Genomic DNA, 15,533 nt, shown 5'->3' with positions numbered 1-15,533 from the left:
GTTATTCATGTCCACTTCTTTACAAATCAATACCTTTTATCCATTACCCACTGCTACATAATGATTGTATATTTGAAGTAAACATCATTTACTGCACTATAAACTTGTTAAATAAGGTTTTAAAAGAGTAAAGATACTTATACTTAAATGCTGCCCTGAGAGTGAGCTGCCTTGGTCGAGGTTTGCACCATCTGTGTGCTTCTTGTTCAACTCAGTTTTCTTCCTCTGGTGATCCACAAATCTCCTACATTAACTCTACTCTCCACAGTTTAGATGCACTAGTTAAAACAGTCCACAGCTTATAAAGATCTTTTACATTACCTCAGAGTATACTTCAAAGTTTTCCGTTTCTGATTGTACACTTTTCCTTCTTTGTTGAGGAGCAGTAATCGCCGCCACACAAACACACACTCACCCTTTAGTCTTTGCTTCTCCAGTGTCTCATTCAGCAAGGGCACTGAGCACAACTCATGCAGACACCTACACTTTGTGTGCTGATGACAGACAAGAAGCTGGAGAGTCAGCTGGATGTGAGACTGATTTAGTGGCTTATAACTCATGTCCCCCCAGGCCTGGTTCCACCACAGCCATGCCAAGTGGGCACTTGAGCTGCTTGGCTTGCTGCCACATTTACAGCAGAATCCATTGGATTTTCCCCTGATTCTGTCCTGAGTCAAACTGCTAACTGAATTGTTTTTGAAGCCCTTAAAGAAGCCAGTTTTGTAGTTTTTCCTTTCCATCTGCTCCAGTTGTTTGTGATCCATGGGGAGGATATTGAATTTGGCTGAGTTAGCAGTTATCGTCAGCGCCCGATCAATGGGCTGCATAATTTGGATATTGAAAACTGCCACACTTAACTGAATGGAGATCTTAAGTTCATTGGATGACTGGCTGGAGGCAACTGTAATTAAATCTAATCTCACTGTTTTGCTCTGCCTCATCTGATCCGAGGACTGTAAAAAGACTGCTGGACAGGTGTGTGTCTAACACTAGAGGGCACAGTGGCATCACAAATGAATAAATCTCTGATGAAATAATAACACAAGTTTAGGTGAGTGTTATTAAATTCACAGTAACTTTACACATGAAATAGTTAAATATTTGGCATTTTCCCTAAAATGATTTAAAGATCAAATAACAGAATAATCACTATATTTTTTAATGACGCACAAAAAGTGGAAGATGGCCTACCCTGATTTTTTTTTTACCACTGCAAAAAAAATTGTCTCACTATTATTATCATAAGGATAAAACATAGTCCATAAAATGACGTGTTGATGATATTAAAATTTCTGCATGTCCTGCTGGACTGCTTTTATATCAGTGAGTCAGTACATTACCCTTTCTTCTGCTTAGTTAAGCAGCTATTCCCCTGACAAACACAGGAAGACATGGGCTAATCCTGCATTCCACCTTAGAAACCTGTGTCATAAAGCAGGTCATTTCCAATAACTGTTTGCTTTCAAGAATGAAGAATGTGAAGTAAATTGCAGGGAAAAGATTGGATGACTTCCAAAATTATAAACAGCTCAGAAGTTATTACTTGAATATACTTTGCCTGCATTTCTTTTCTCTGTTACTGAAGGGCAAATTTTAACGATTATAGGGAGATGTGGAACCAGTCCGCTCTGCCAAAGTAAGTATTTCCTTAATCAGCTGAAGAAAACCCAGTGCTTAATTTGTCCTGAACACAGAGAGGTTGCTGGTAAAACAAATAGAGTGAAGAGAAAATTTTTGTGAATTTTGTTGAAATATTAGCACTACCTGGAATATGCTGAACAACGCATGGATGCAGCTGTTACAGCTAAGCAAAAAATGTGATCATTTTTGAAACTGCACAGCAAGTGCAGTTTTTCTGCACTTGCTGTGAGTGACAGCAAAATGCAGCAGGCAAGAGATGGTAAAGTGTCTTATGTTTGACTACAGTATGAGCCAGTTAATTATGTGCTGCTGCTGCATGTTGACAAGTCCCAACTGAATGTGGTTTTTGAGCCCGTCATTTGCATGCTGCAGTTCCAACGTGCCATGCTGAGCCAAGACATAGACTCCATACGTCACTGATACGTCTTCCAGCACATAAAAGATAATACTGACATGTTAACAAGGTTAAAGACTTGATTTTCAAATGGGATAATGGTTAAAATTTATCAACAGTTTACGACTGTATATAAACCAATAAATAAGAAAGATTATGAAGTTTGAACAGTGCACACTCTCTTAATGACACGTAATGAGGGGCTACATTTAAAATTGGTCATTATTTTCATATGTTGAATGATATGATTACAGTGATAACATGGGGTGATAAAGTTAAGTACTATGAAGCCATCAAAGACTAAAATTTTTATTGTGAGGGTAATTCTAACATTCCAACCTGGAGTTTTACCCCTGGCTGTCAGACTGTGTCCCTATTTGCCCGGTATATATTTATTTACTGTATTAGATCGCATCCTTTGCAGATTCTATAGTGCAGCAGTCTCTGTACCACAGCCCATGTGAGCTGTGATCAGGCATTAAAGTGCATGTGTGTTAACGCGTGTAAAGCTCATTGAAACCCCACCGAGTCTCTGTTACTCTGGCAGCTTTCTGCGTCCTCAAATGAGGTTAAACTGCATTTATGGCTGTTAGATGGGAACACCAGCACAGTGGGTGAGAAGATGCTGAGTTGGTATTCTGCGTCACCAGCCTGTCACGCACTCACTCTTTGTGCATGGAATAATGCCAAGACTCGGGGGGCAAGCATGCACAGAAAACTCAAATGGTAGGCTGCACAGTGTTACCGGTGCAATGGCACGGGTTTTCCATGTGCAGCACAGTTTGACACCGAATTCTAAAAAAAGAGAAACTAAGTCAACATAGGTCCTGTAGCTTTAACCTATAAATCTGCCTGAAAATGATCTCCTTTGTGATCTCCGTTGTCTCTATTTTAAGGAGACACACTGGGGAATGGACCATAAAACATAAAAATAGAGACAGAGGTGAAATAATCTAACATGGCAAATAATAGTTTTCATATATCTGAAATTTGTATCTTTATAGCCTATAATCATAAACAATCATAAAATGAAATAAAGCCAGTTCCTCATAGGTTTTAACCATGTACAGCCCTGTGCACAGATACTCTATCTGCTTCGACTCTCAGCAAAGCAAATATGAGAAAAAGCTGATGGGGGAATTACATAAACACCTCGATCAGAGCATCAAGGGGATAGTCTGAAGAGTGTGGATGAAGAAAATGAAAGAATTTATAACATCAAATTACACAACGACAGTCCTGGTTAGAAAAAAAATACAATAAAAAAGTAATTTAATTTAAATAGACAAATTAAAATAAAAAAATAAGTAAAAGTCAATCAGATTTGAAGATCATGCAAGACAAATAAAGTGTCTGTACTTACAGATCACAGGCTATTATAGCCATGCTCAGTGCGTCAAAACACTACAACCTATAAATGAAGTCGATCTGAATAGTAGGAGAGAGGACAGAGAGAGAGAAGGGGGGGGGGGGGGGGGGAGTAGTGGATGAGGAGCATCAGCCCACTGACCGAAACGTCCTTTTAAGAAGAGCAGACCACAACTGACTGGAAAAACATATCCTCCATAGCTCTCCAGTTTCCCTGGTGACTGTTCGTCCTCAAACAACATTATCGCATCTGGGCTCTTTAGTGCGCGTTGCACTGACTTTCACTGCCCGGCGGACGTCACTTTAGTCGGGATGTTCTGGATGTGAACATGGAGTTTTCCTCCCCTCCGTTGGTGGATACGTTACTGCTTCTTTTCCCCCGGTCCACCGCTCCCAGCACCGCCGACTGGTTTCCAGCCGCCTCCGCCCGAGAGGTGAACAGGTCGGGACCACCGGACACCCGGTGGGAGGGTCTGGAGTCCCAGAAGTCCGCAGGTTTAGTATTCCCTGGAGAGCAGAGCACCTGACAGGTAGGTCAGCCGCTTTACACTCGCGCTGAACAGCTGCATTAACTCAGGGTGGACATTAACAAAACATTTTGATTCCGGGAAAATCAGGTCACTTTAAACATCGAGTAAATGATGCGTGTGATTAACTTCACGCATCACTTGCCAGAACAAAAAAACATCTTAAATGAAAGTTGACATATTTCAATTATACCGAAATCTAGAATATTAATTAGCATAAATTAATTAGAATAGTATAAAATCTGCCCTGTTTGGACGAGTTTGTTTCTGTTCCATGTTTTAATTGGAGAATGTTTCATTTAACTGAACAATGAATAGTAATTGCTGAAAATGTGGGCTGAGTGATTAATAGCCTACAGTGTTAAAATTTCATGTAAATTATTAAGTGACAGTTCAGCCTTTGGAAGGTTTCTGCGTGTATTTTTTGATTTATTGACTTCTATATGTCAAGCATATCTCCTTACACATAAGTAATTTGGTGAAATGACAGCATCTAAAATTAGATTCAAATTATGTCAGTAATATTTTCCAAATAAAGCTTCATATAGTATTAAAAAACTAAGATTGAATATATCCTTCACACAGAACAATGCTTCCCTTTGTTTAGATTCTGTGTGAGACACTGCAGTGTGAGTTAAAAGAAATCAGGACCAGCTTTTAAAGACTACTGAGCAAATTTTTAAGCATAAGGGTAATAATATCAAAATGTACTAAGATAATTTTCAAATCATAAAAAGATATAGGTGTGAAAGATTCCATGTTTTTTTTTCTCTCCTCACAATCACTCCACCACTTTTGGCTAAAATCCAACCTGCAGATGTCTGTCAGAGTCCCACATGAGATATGACAAGTGATTGGCAGACAAGGCTCAAAGGAGGGCAGCGAGGAGAGCTGCACCGGCCCGGGAGCATCTTCATCTCACTGTAATAATAACTGTTTGCCTTTTGCTCACTCACTGTTGATAAAAGACACACAGAGGAGGGAAAGCAGTTTATTTACAGTCCGCTGTGGCTGACACCCTTGCATTTTTCATTGCTTCTGAGTTCCATGGATCGTACTTAATAAAGCCTGTTTTATGGGTAAGCTGCTCATGACAGAGTAAACACTAATTCAAGTCAATTCAATTTAATTCAGTTTTATTTATACAGCGCCGAATCACAACAACATTCGCCTCAAGGTGCTTTATATTGTAAGGTAGACCCCACAATAATACATACAGAGAAAAACCCAACAATCATATGACCCCCTATGAGCAAGCACTTTGGCGACAGTGGGAAGGAAAAACTCCGGCTCGGACAGTCTCGGTCGTTGTGTCCTTGGGCAAGACACTTCACCTACCGCCTACTGGTGATAGCCAGAGGGGCCGATGGCGCAATATGGCAGCCTCACTTCTGTCAGTCTGCCCCAGGGCAGCAGTGGCTACAACTGTAGCTGCCTCCACCAGTGTGTGGAATTGTACAGCGCTTTGAGGGCCCCAAAAAGTGCTATATAAATGCAATCCATTATTATTATTATTTCAAGATTTCACACAAACAAAGCACCAGAAGGGGCTGGAAGCCTTTCGCAGCAATATACGGAGAACAAACAGCTCACTTACTGATGCTGAAGAAAAAAATTACAACCTACAGATTCCTCAGTCCTCTATCTAAAGGAGTCGAGCTCATGATAGACATTGACTTTTTCTTTCCAGGCTATTATTGAACATACTGAGTCAAATCTGCTTCCGCTTGAGTGAGTTATGTAAAATCTCTACTTTCGGATCACTCCAAAGTACTACTGTAGCCAAACATAGTCCCTCTTCTCTGCTTTTCCTTACTATTTTGGCATGTGTTGGCTCAAACTTTACATCAGAGTAACATAATCAGATTTAAGTGTTATTGAACATTCACACAGAGCAGGGCTTCTCAGCGCTCACAGATATGGAAGTTGTTTTTGTAGTAATGAAATGGATTCTGACAGATGTGTGAATGTGTGATTTTTGCATTCTTGTTTACCAGATCTAATGCCACACCTGCACACCTGCCTGTTGCTTCTGGGTCATGTCTGCTTGACCCTCTGTCTCTTTAGCTATCAGTCCATCTCAGTGTTTTCCATCTGTCTGTCTGTCAGTTTTATTTAACTGAATGGAGCTTTATTGCTTTATTACCATTAGACAAAACTGGGGTGATGTTAGAGTCTGTTGCTGTCAAATTAAAGTAACAATAAACAGAAGCTGGCCAGGCAGAAAAGGCAACATTGGTAACACACCACATAATGAATATGCAGTTTATGCAGTAAACGAAGATAAACAAGAATGTACAAAATATGAACTGGTGTATTCAAATTCAAATTCAAATTCAAATTCAAATTCAAATTTTATTTGTCACACACACACAGTATGACACGGGGGTGAAATGCTTGTAGCTGTACAATGCCTGACCATTAAATGACAGAAGAAAAGTTTTACAATATTTACAATTTACAGTTTACTACAAAAATTTACAAATTAACTTAGGAATTTACAGTAAAGAATGTGCAAATAGCAGAAGAGATTATAAAGATAAGGATTATAAATTATAGGATTATAGGATTATAGGAAATGTGTGGTGGTGCGTGTGGTGACGTGTGTGAGAGTCCAGCCTTATAGTGACGTGTTTGGGAGAGTCCAGTCCTACACCTGGTTCAGGCCCCGAATAGCCTGGAGGAAAAAGCTCCTCCTCATTCTCTCTGTTTTGGCCTTAAGGGAGCAGAAGCGCTTCCCAGACCTCAACAGTGAGAAGAGTCCATTGTTGGGATGGGAGAGATCCATCATAATCTTCCTGGCTTTGGACTTGCACCGCTTGGTGTAGATGGACAGCAGGTCAGGGAGCTCTGATTGAATGATGCGTTCGGCTGAGTGCACCACCCTTTGCAGATCTTGTCTGTCCTGCTTGGTGCTGTTCCCAAACCAGATAGAAAGGTCATACGTATTTCAACCAATAAACGTCTCATCCGCTTCAAAACAGTTCGTATGGATGATGAACAAAAGATTCCATGGCTGTAGTCGTCTACAGTGGTAAAAGTACATTATATGGATACAAGAATTGGGGAAATGCTTAATCTTTGAATTCAGTTGTTTTCATCCCATTGCCAAAGGTGTGTAAAACCTTTGCAGTCTGCAGGATGCCACTGTTGAGGCAAGTCAGCTCATTAAATTTCTTAGAAAGTGGTATTATTGCAAAGTGGATGTGTTTAAGGACCACTGCAACTCTGCCATGAGGTTGCAGACCATGTGAAGTTACAGTGTTGTTGAACTGGAGCTTCAGTTTCTATGTCTGAGCAGCTACTGTAGATGTGATGTAGGTAGCCCAGTACTTTTATTTATATGGTGTAAGTGCACACATATTGACCTCATATTTGCTTTAGCGGGAAGTATTGGACAAGTATTTAGGAGAAACAACTTGAGTAGAAACAACCCTGATATTAGTTTGACAATGGTTTCAACCCCTCTTTCAAGTAAATGTTCTCAATGGATGAGAAATGGATGGATGCATTTTTTTTCTTTTTGTGCTCAAACATGTCCACTGTCCTTGTTTGTCCAGAGAACATTGTTCCAAAAGGTTTGATCTTTGCTTGTATGTTAATTGTCAAACAGGTTTTTTGGGGTGGACAGCAGACTTTTTCTGACATACACACCAGTCAAAAGTTTGGACACACCTTCTCATTCATGTTTTTTCTTTATTTTTATAATTTTCTACATTGTAGATACATTCTGAAGACATCAAATATATGAAGAAAGATATTTGGAATTATGCAGCAAACAAAATATTGATAAATAACTCTAAATATCTCTTATAGTTTAGATTCCTGAAAGTAGCCACCCTCTGCGTTGTTGACAGCGCTGCAAACCCTTGGCCTTCTCTCACTGAGCTTCATGATGTCGTCACCTGAAATTGTTTTCACGTCACAAGTGCGCTTGTTCACTTGTGGAATTTCTCGCCTTCTTAATGAGGTTAAAGGTCAGATAAATGCCACACAGAGTTCCAGTAGCAGACTCATCTCTACATCAACTGTTCAGAGTAGACTGTGTGAATCAGGCCTTTATGGTCAAACAGCTGCTAAGAAACCATGACTAAGGAAACGCAACAAACAGAAGAGATTTGTTTGGGCCATGAAACACAAAGAGTGGACATTAGACCAGTGGAAATCTGTGCTTTGGTCTGATGAGCCCAAATTTGAGATCTCTGGTCCACCTGCCGTGTCTTTGTGCGATGCAGAAAAGGTGAATGGATGGTCTCTACATGCATGGTTCTCACTGTGAAGCATGGCAGAGGAGGTGTGATGCTGTGGGGGTGCTTTGCTGGTGACACTGTTGGGGATTTATTCAAAATTGAAGGCACACTGAACCAGCATGGCTACCACAGCATCCTGCAGCCACATCCAGGCTGTGTAAGGGCTACTTGAATAACAAGGAGAGTGATGGAGTGCTGCACCAGATGGCCTGGCCTCCACCGTCACCTGACCTAAACCCAGTGGAGATGGTTTGGGATGAGATGGACCGTTGGAAAACCATTTCAGGTGCCGACCAGCACATATTGAGAGAATGCCAAAAGTGTGCAAAGCAGTAATCAAAGCTATTTAAAAGAATCTAAAATATAAAACGTGTTTTATTTCCCACTTTTTTGTTTACTACATAATTACCCATATGGAAAAGAAATAGTAAAAACTTATATGATTTACTCATGAAAGTGGCCACTTTCTCATTACTTTCATATATTGTTTTAGTAAGTATCCAAAACATACAAGTTTCATTATATAATTTTTCTTATATCTGTTTTCACTCTTGTATGCTTTTCATACAAGTTTCACACAAGACAGATACAAACTTTATAAGATTTATATATATCTTTTCCATATGGGAACATATGTGCTCATTCGTAGTTTTTTTTTTTTTGTTTTTTTTTGTTTGTTTTTTTTCTTGCCTGTCCCGTTTGGCTCTTTTGCCATCAGAATTGTTGTCTAAAGGCAAAGAAAGATGCCCAACGGATTTACTTTACCAAACTGACCATCCCAGCCTTGCCGTAATGGTCCATTTGATTCACCTTTTATTGTTTATTGTATTTTCACTTACTGAATACGGGACAGACTTGACTGGGGGAAAGAAGGGGAGAAAGAAAGAGGGAAAGAGAAACAGCTGAGAAGAGGGACGGGGGAGAAGGGCAAAAGACAAAAACCAACAGAACGGGCAGAGAAAAAAAAATGCATCTATCAATCACCTGGATCACCTGCTGAGAAAGAAAAAAGAAAGCAAGCAGAAGAGAACAAGAGTAATAGAATAAACAACATCACAATGATATATGGGAATATGACAGTAAATACTAAATGTTAAACATTATTGTGCAGCACATAAGATCAACAGAACACAGTGTGATTTGAGGTAGGAGCCAAAAAGGGTGTAGTTTGTGGGTGTGATCACCCGTGTGTACACCTGTGAGCATGGACGCGCTTGTTTTTTAAAAGGTTCCTTCATGTAATAATCTGCTAGAGGGTGTGGGGGGGCCACAGCCCCGTCCTCCAGGGCGTGAAGCAGGTGTGGAGGAGATCAAAACTCTAGACATCCAGAGGCCCCCAGAACACAAGAGACCAAGGAAGACCAACAGAGGGGCAGCTGCGCCACTGTCCCGGAAAGAGCTGAGGAGAGTCCCAGATGAGGGCTCACTCAGCAGCCGCGGAGCAGAAGCCAGGGGGGGTTGCAGTGACGCGCCCGTGAGCTCCGCCGGCAGCCAGCTGCGCCTGAGTGACCGAGCCCCAGGCCGAGAGGCTGGGGGCACCCCACCTCCGAAGTGGCCCGAGCGAGCCCCAGGCTCCAGGCCCCGATAAGCGGCCACCAAGGAGTGAGCCGGTGTGTACCTGGACGCCCATCCCCGGACACAAAGAACCACCAACGCACCGATGTCTGAGGGGGTCCGCCACTGGCAGGGGAAGTGGTGGTAGGGGGAGATAGGCCTCCAAACCTTGGAGGGCCTGAGATGTCCCCAGAGAGGTGGCGCCTGACACCCAACCTGACATATAGACACAGACCTACAGGCACACACAGATACAAACATCCATTCCCACCCTCATGCTCTCATATGCACTTACTCCACACTCAACCAACGTGGAGACAGACATAAAGAGACGTTGTACACACGATCACACTCCCCAAGCGTACTCTACAAACCGGGTCTAGGTGCCCCCGCCCCTGGAGGGGGGAACTGCACCCAGACCCAGGTGGTGTTTCCCATTCGTAGTTTTCATGCTTCTGTAAGAATCTACAATGTAAATAGTCATGATAAAGAAAACCATAATATAAGAAGGTGTGTCCAAGTGTTTGACTGGTAGTGTATCCCTGTTGCAGGGCAACTTTGCTCACTTATGCACTAAAGTGTTCAAGGATTCTTAGAGACATCTTTTGCTGAAATTGGTGGACACTGGTTTAAATTATTAATTTCAAATAATGCATGTTTATGCATCCACAACCTTTTTTTCTTGAAAGCCTTGAAGAGGTCTTTAGATCTCACTGTGACACTACACTTAATTATCAAAGAAAACACCTGATCCTAGAGGTCTGTTAGTGGCTGAATAAGATTTGACTAACAGCTAGAAAGGGTTGATTGCATGTGTTATTTGTTTGTCAATGTCACGCTTATGTGTAAGCTGTATTACCATACAAGTACAGGTTCACAATTATCTCCATAATGCTCACAATTCAATGCAAAATGCCCAGTGATTGTTTGGGATTTAATTTGTCTGCATGTTCTCCCTTCCAGGTAGGTCCTCTTAATAATAGTATGACGTAAATAAAATGCTGTTGTCATGGGTGTGCTGGGTTTCAGGAAAGCAAACAAGATACTATGCTCTGGATCTTATGTAGTAGTTCGTATGACAGCTGAAATTAAACCCAAAGTAAATATGGGCAGGTTTCAGAGGAGCAGTTGTGAAAAGCAACCAAATTCCATATCTGTATTTTGATTAAAAAAAATATTTACTTTAATGTATTTTCTGTTTGTCTTTATATGAATTCAACTATTCAAATTTATAAGCTGAACTAAAACCTCCACCACCAGAATAATGACTCTCAGCACGTTGCCAGGGGGTTTTATTCATGTCCAGAACTAGTGTGGTGACTCACTGGGACAGTTTACAACTTAATTGAGCTTTCTCTAGCCAAATGATTCCATCTAAGCTTTTGTTTTCTGTAGCGCCATGCTGGTGGGCTGATTGGCATGCAAGTCAGTGTGATGTATTCAATCCAAAAAAATGGGGGCATCATAGGATTTGGTTTCTAAATAAAACACAGTTGATGAAAGATATTTGTTTCCTTGTATAACTACCATAGAATATTGCTAATGTCATTTTTGTATGCCCGGTGTGTTTGGCACTTAGGCAAACCCCCACCCCCTTCTGTTATCCAGGTGTCTGGATAAGAGACGCATGCTCTGTGAATGTACACTGACTCTTTAACAGTCCAGCGACCAAAAAGAAATAGCCAAACTTCATTCAGCTCGGCGCTTTTACTTCTCTGCGTTTCCACCTGGGAGATTTCTGCAGCTGAGAAGACAGAATTTTATTGCACACCAGAGTTGTTTGTTTGCATTTTCATGACTTTTTTTCTTTTTATTTCAGTTGACTAAAATGCTATTTCACAGTGAATTGTTTTGTTTTGTCTTGGTACACTATTATAACCATATTGCATGCATGGCGACCGTTACCTCTGCAGAGGCTCACATACAGATGCAATTGCCACAATTCATATATCAGTAGTAGTACCTTTTCTTGACATTGAATCATGGTTAAAAAGAATTTCAAAATAAAAGTTGAACCAACATCACAAATGTTACTACAATGCTGGTTTGATGTACGTCTTCACTGTCTTCGAGATATCTTTGTCAGACTTTTCTAGCAAGAGAAATTTTGATAGAATAAACAAAACAACTTAATGGGTTTGAAATGCAAACACTGGGGAGAGATAAATGATATTTGTAATGCTCTGAGATGACGGTGTGTGTTTGTTGTTGGGTAACGTGTCCGTTCTTCCTCTGAAACACATAGTCAGCTAAGTTGAGAACACAGTTCCTTTTGTTTTTTAAGTTTCTTTCCCAAATAACCAACATGTCAGTATTAATGATTCTAATTTTTTGTTTTGTGGTGTTTTGTTTTAACGCAGACTCAGCAAGGCTACAGTCAGAGTCACCATTCGGGTAATTAATCTTAGTTAAAGGAACTGAATGTGTATGCTCAGTTTCCGATTTGTAATAGCCTCATATAGCTGATGCGAGAGGAGGAAGAGTCGGGCGTGTTAGCATTCACCTGCGCCTTAATGGATGCAACAGTCAGGAAGCTGTGACCTCAGAGGTCAGTTTTTTGTTTTGTTTTTTGTTTTTTTGATGGGGGAGCAGAAGCAGGTCAGCAGCAGTCAGGCTCTGTAAGCTGTGTTAGGCTGCTAAATGGCAAGTTGCATCACTTTTATCCCCACTGAATGAGTGATGGACTGAACAATGGGGCTTTCTGGTCTATTTATGACTGACAAATGTTGTTAACCAAATAAGAATTTTGTCATACATTTTTATGGGCATATGATAAATGATGATATTAAATTATTGCCCTGCCCTAGCCTTTGTTAAACTGAATGGCCTTTCAATTCAATGTGACTCTACCTTCTTGCTGTTATTTAATTTCCTGTGGTGGGACAATTTAATTTTGCAATAATTAATCACTTGGGGTTTATTTAGCTGCTCTGACGTCATGTTTTTTTTTAAGTTTCTATGGAGGGTGTGTAATATAAATATATACATGCACTGTTACTGACACTCACTAATGTCAGTAGACTGAATGCATCCCATGCAGAGATTATCTGTTTTATGTACAATGATAATATAAAAGCATGGTGGTTCTATAGTTTGCACTTTTAGCTCAAAGCAAGAAGGGTTCAAATCCAGGCTGTGGCCTTTCTGTTTGGCTGTAGGTGTGAATTGGTTGGATGCACCTCACCTCCCCCCCTACATTATAAAAGACTGGATAGGCTCCTGCAACCCTGAAGTGAATAAGAGTAGAATGAATAGACATTGGTCCTGTTGTGAAATAAACACCCCCATGTTGTAAATATCACTTTACACACTAGATAAACTGTTCTTCATCTAAGTCTCTAAAAATGTGGATATAAATCTGGTTGAAAATCTGCACCATGTTTATAGATTTAAACCAGATGTAAAGTATTCACACAAATGCTGTACTTTGCCTTTCCAGAGCCAGAGACAGTCCTGAGATTCAGGTAAACAGCTTTCCCAAGACTCTGAGGCATTGTTTTCTCCTCTATTCTTCTCAAATCCACCAAATCTATGCCTCTTTAAGTTTTACTCAGTTTCTGCAGGAGCTTTGTGCCTGCTTACGTGGCAAGGCAAAGCAAACTGTGTTCTAATCAGTAATACTTTCGCTCCCTAAAGGAGGAGACAAAATACTGAAAAACATGACAGCTGACTTTGAATTAAACCACGTAAACAAGTTGTTTGCAGGGTGAGTCACGTTTAATTGAGTGAGATAAGTCTTGCTGCTCATTTGACTGTTGCTTTTTGTTGGAAACTAAAGTTCTAACGTCAGCATATCAGCAGTGAGCAGGATGGATGAACGTATTCAGTTAGCTGTGTGATAACAGCTAGCTGAATACCTTCATCCAAACGAACCGTTTCATTTCTGAGAAACTGAACAGCTTCATTATTTAATTTATTAGGCATTCAGAAAAGTCACTGTGCGTGTTCACACGACAGTGGACTGTCACATGAGGAGGCTTTGCTCAGACTGCAACAAACCATGTAATAGAAAAGATGGTGTTTACTTTATAGAAGTCACATTTATCAGACATATTTCAAATCTCCATGTTTTGTTTTGTTTTTTATGCATAAGTGATAATTAATCTGCACAGTGAAAGAAGGTAGTTATAATACTCTCAAATGACATTTGATCTGGAGGTCCTCCCTTGTCATTGTGCTGATTGTGAGATTCGAGGCTATTGTTAGACCTGGTTATTATACTCAGGTGAGAGTGGGAGCTGATTTCTTGCAATCCAGCCTAAGCTTTCACTGAAATTCACTCAAATAGTAGAAAAGGTTGCCCAAATTACCACAATCAACCAAAGATGCCTTTTGCCTAAAGAAAAAGGAGGTCCGTTTTGCAGAAAAATGGCTAATCTTAGATAACTGGTCCCCAGTCTGATTCGGAGTTAAGTGCCAGGATTGTAGCTTTAGAGTATAAGACCTGCACTTCTTTGATTTTTACCACATCTTTACCACATTAAAGGCTATCTGTAAAAGATCACATCAGTTAAGTGCGGTTGTAGCTTCCAGCTCCTTCTAGAAGTCCTTTAGCAATGTTATTTTTCCCATGTGGGTAAACGGCTTGTAACTGTTAGGCAGTGTAGACTGGCCCTCTGTACTAGATATGTACAGTATGGAGAGTTGGAGTAGTTCCCCGCTAAGACCAGAAATGCAAAACCTTCCGACTCTTTGTTTGTCAATCCCTGAGGGAGGAAGAGAGGGACACGGCGAGTGAAAGTGAGAAAGAGTTTTGCTTCATCTGCATGGCTCTGTCTTTCCCTCTCAGCAATTAGTCATTCCTCCACTCGTCTGTCATGTCCACTAATCTCTCCCACTCCCCACTCTGTTTTGCTGCCTCTGTACCTTTCATTAAAGCGCACTCTCCACCACAGTCACCACAGTGCCTTTGGGTGACTTCTGGTTTCCTGTTTTCGCTTCTGTCACACTGTTTTCTGTCCTTTTTTGCCCCCCTCCCCCCAACACACACACACACACTTTGTTTCTCATCTTCCCCCTTCTTTACCTGTCCATCACCCTCTCTGTCTCCCTCTATAATGGCTTCTTGTACCTCATGTCTTTGTGAATCCTCAGTGTCCTTGTTAGTTCTAGGTTGCCCTTGCTCTGTGGTATGTGCATGGTCCTCAGTTTTGTGTGTTCTCTGCTGCTGCCCCTAATATTACTAGACCTGTGTTATTCAAGCCCTGCAGCATACACACACACACACACACACACACACACAGAGAGAGAGAGAAACACACCCGTCCTCAATCACCAAACAAACTCCTTACCATTGCAGTATGTCTCATCTTTGTACCTGCAGCGTGTGAACGTAAATCTGTGTGTGTGTGTTGCTGTCTCTGTGAATTAGTTTTCGCTTTACACCATGTCAGGGAGAAATAATGCGTAATGCACTGTCAGCAGGTAATGGGTAAGGGAAAACGCTGTTTCCATTATCCACACAGTTATAGACTCACATAAACACAAAAACAGGGGGATTTTTTTCTCTTTTTTGCAACTGTGTAGTAAAAAATGAAAATGCCAAATTAGCGCCATTGCAGGCGTTGCATTAAGAGAGTTTCTGCTTAAACCGCTCACCCACCCTTATTGCTCCCCATCCCTTCATCCCTCTCACTTTTGGTTTGGCCTCTGCACTTTTATTGATCACCTGCTTTATTAATGCTCTCCTCTAACTCTGTAGATTTGTATTCTTCATTTTTTCCTCACTTTTTTTCCTTTTTCCTTTCTTCTTTGCTGAGGGTAACAAACATTATTTTACTTCCCCCTGGCTGAACCTTA

General features: G+C 40.8%; 1 protein-coding gene across 20 annotated transcripts in view; it reads left to right on the top strand.

Moving 5' to 3' along the window:
* Positions 1–3,577: 3,577 nt before the first annotated feature.
* The window catches only part of cacna1ab (calcium channel, voltage-dependent, P/Q type, alpha 1A subunit, b), a 200,703-nt gene continuing 188,747 nt past the window's right edge, over positions 3,578–15,533 (top strand). For 15 of the 20 annotated variants that reach the window (XM_026171897.1, XM_026171895.1, XM_026171894.1 and 12 more), the window contains exon 1: positions 3,582–3,933. The gene's annotated coding sequence lies outside the window, so the exon portion shown is untranslated. Of the gene's footprint in view, positions 3,934–15,533 lie in introns of all 20 variants that reach the window. The other 5 variants (XM_026171896.1, XM_026171904.1, XM_026171902.1 and 2 more) reach the window with 3 other exon arrangements.

Source organism: Astatotilapia calliptera, chromosome 6 (genome assembly GCF_900246225.1).
Source record: "Astatotilapia calliptera chromosome 6, fAstCal1.2, whole genome shotgun sequence".
NCBI lineage: Eukaryota > Metazoa > Chordata > Actinopteri > Cichliformes > Cichlidae > Astatotilapia > Astatotilapia calliptera.
The sequence above is the reverse complement of the archived record's forward strand: the minus strand, read 5'-3'. Positions and strand labels throughout refer to the sequence as shown.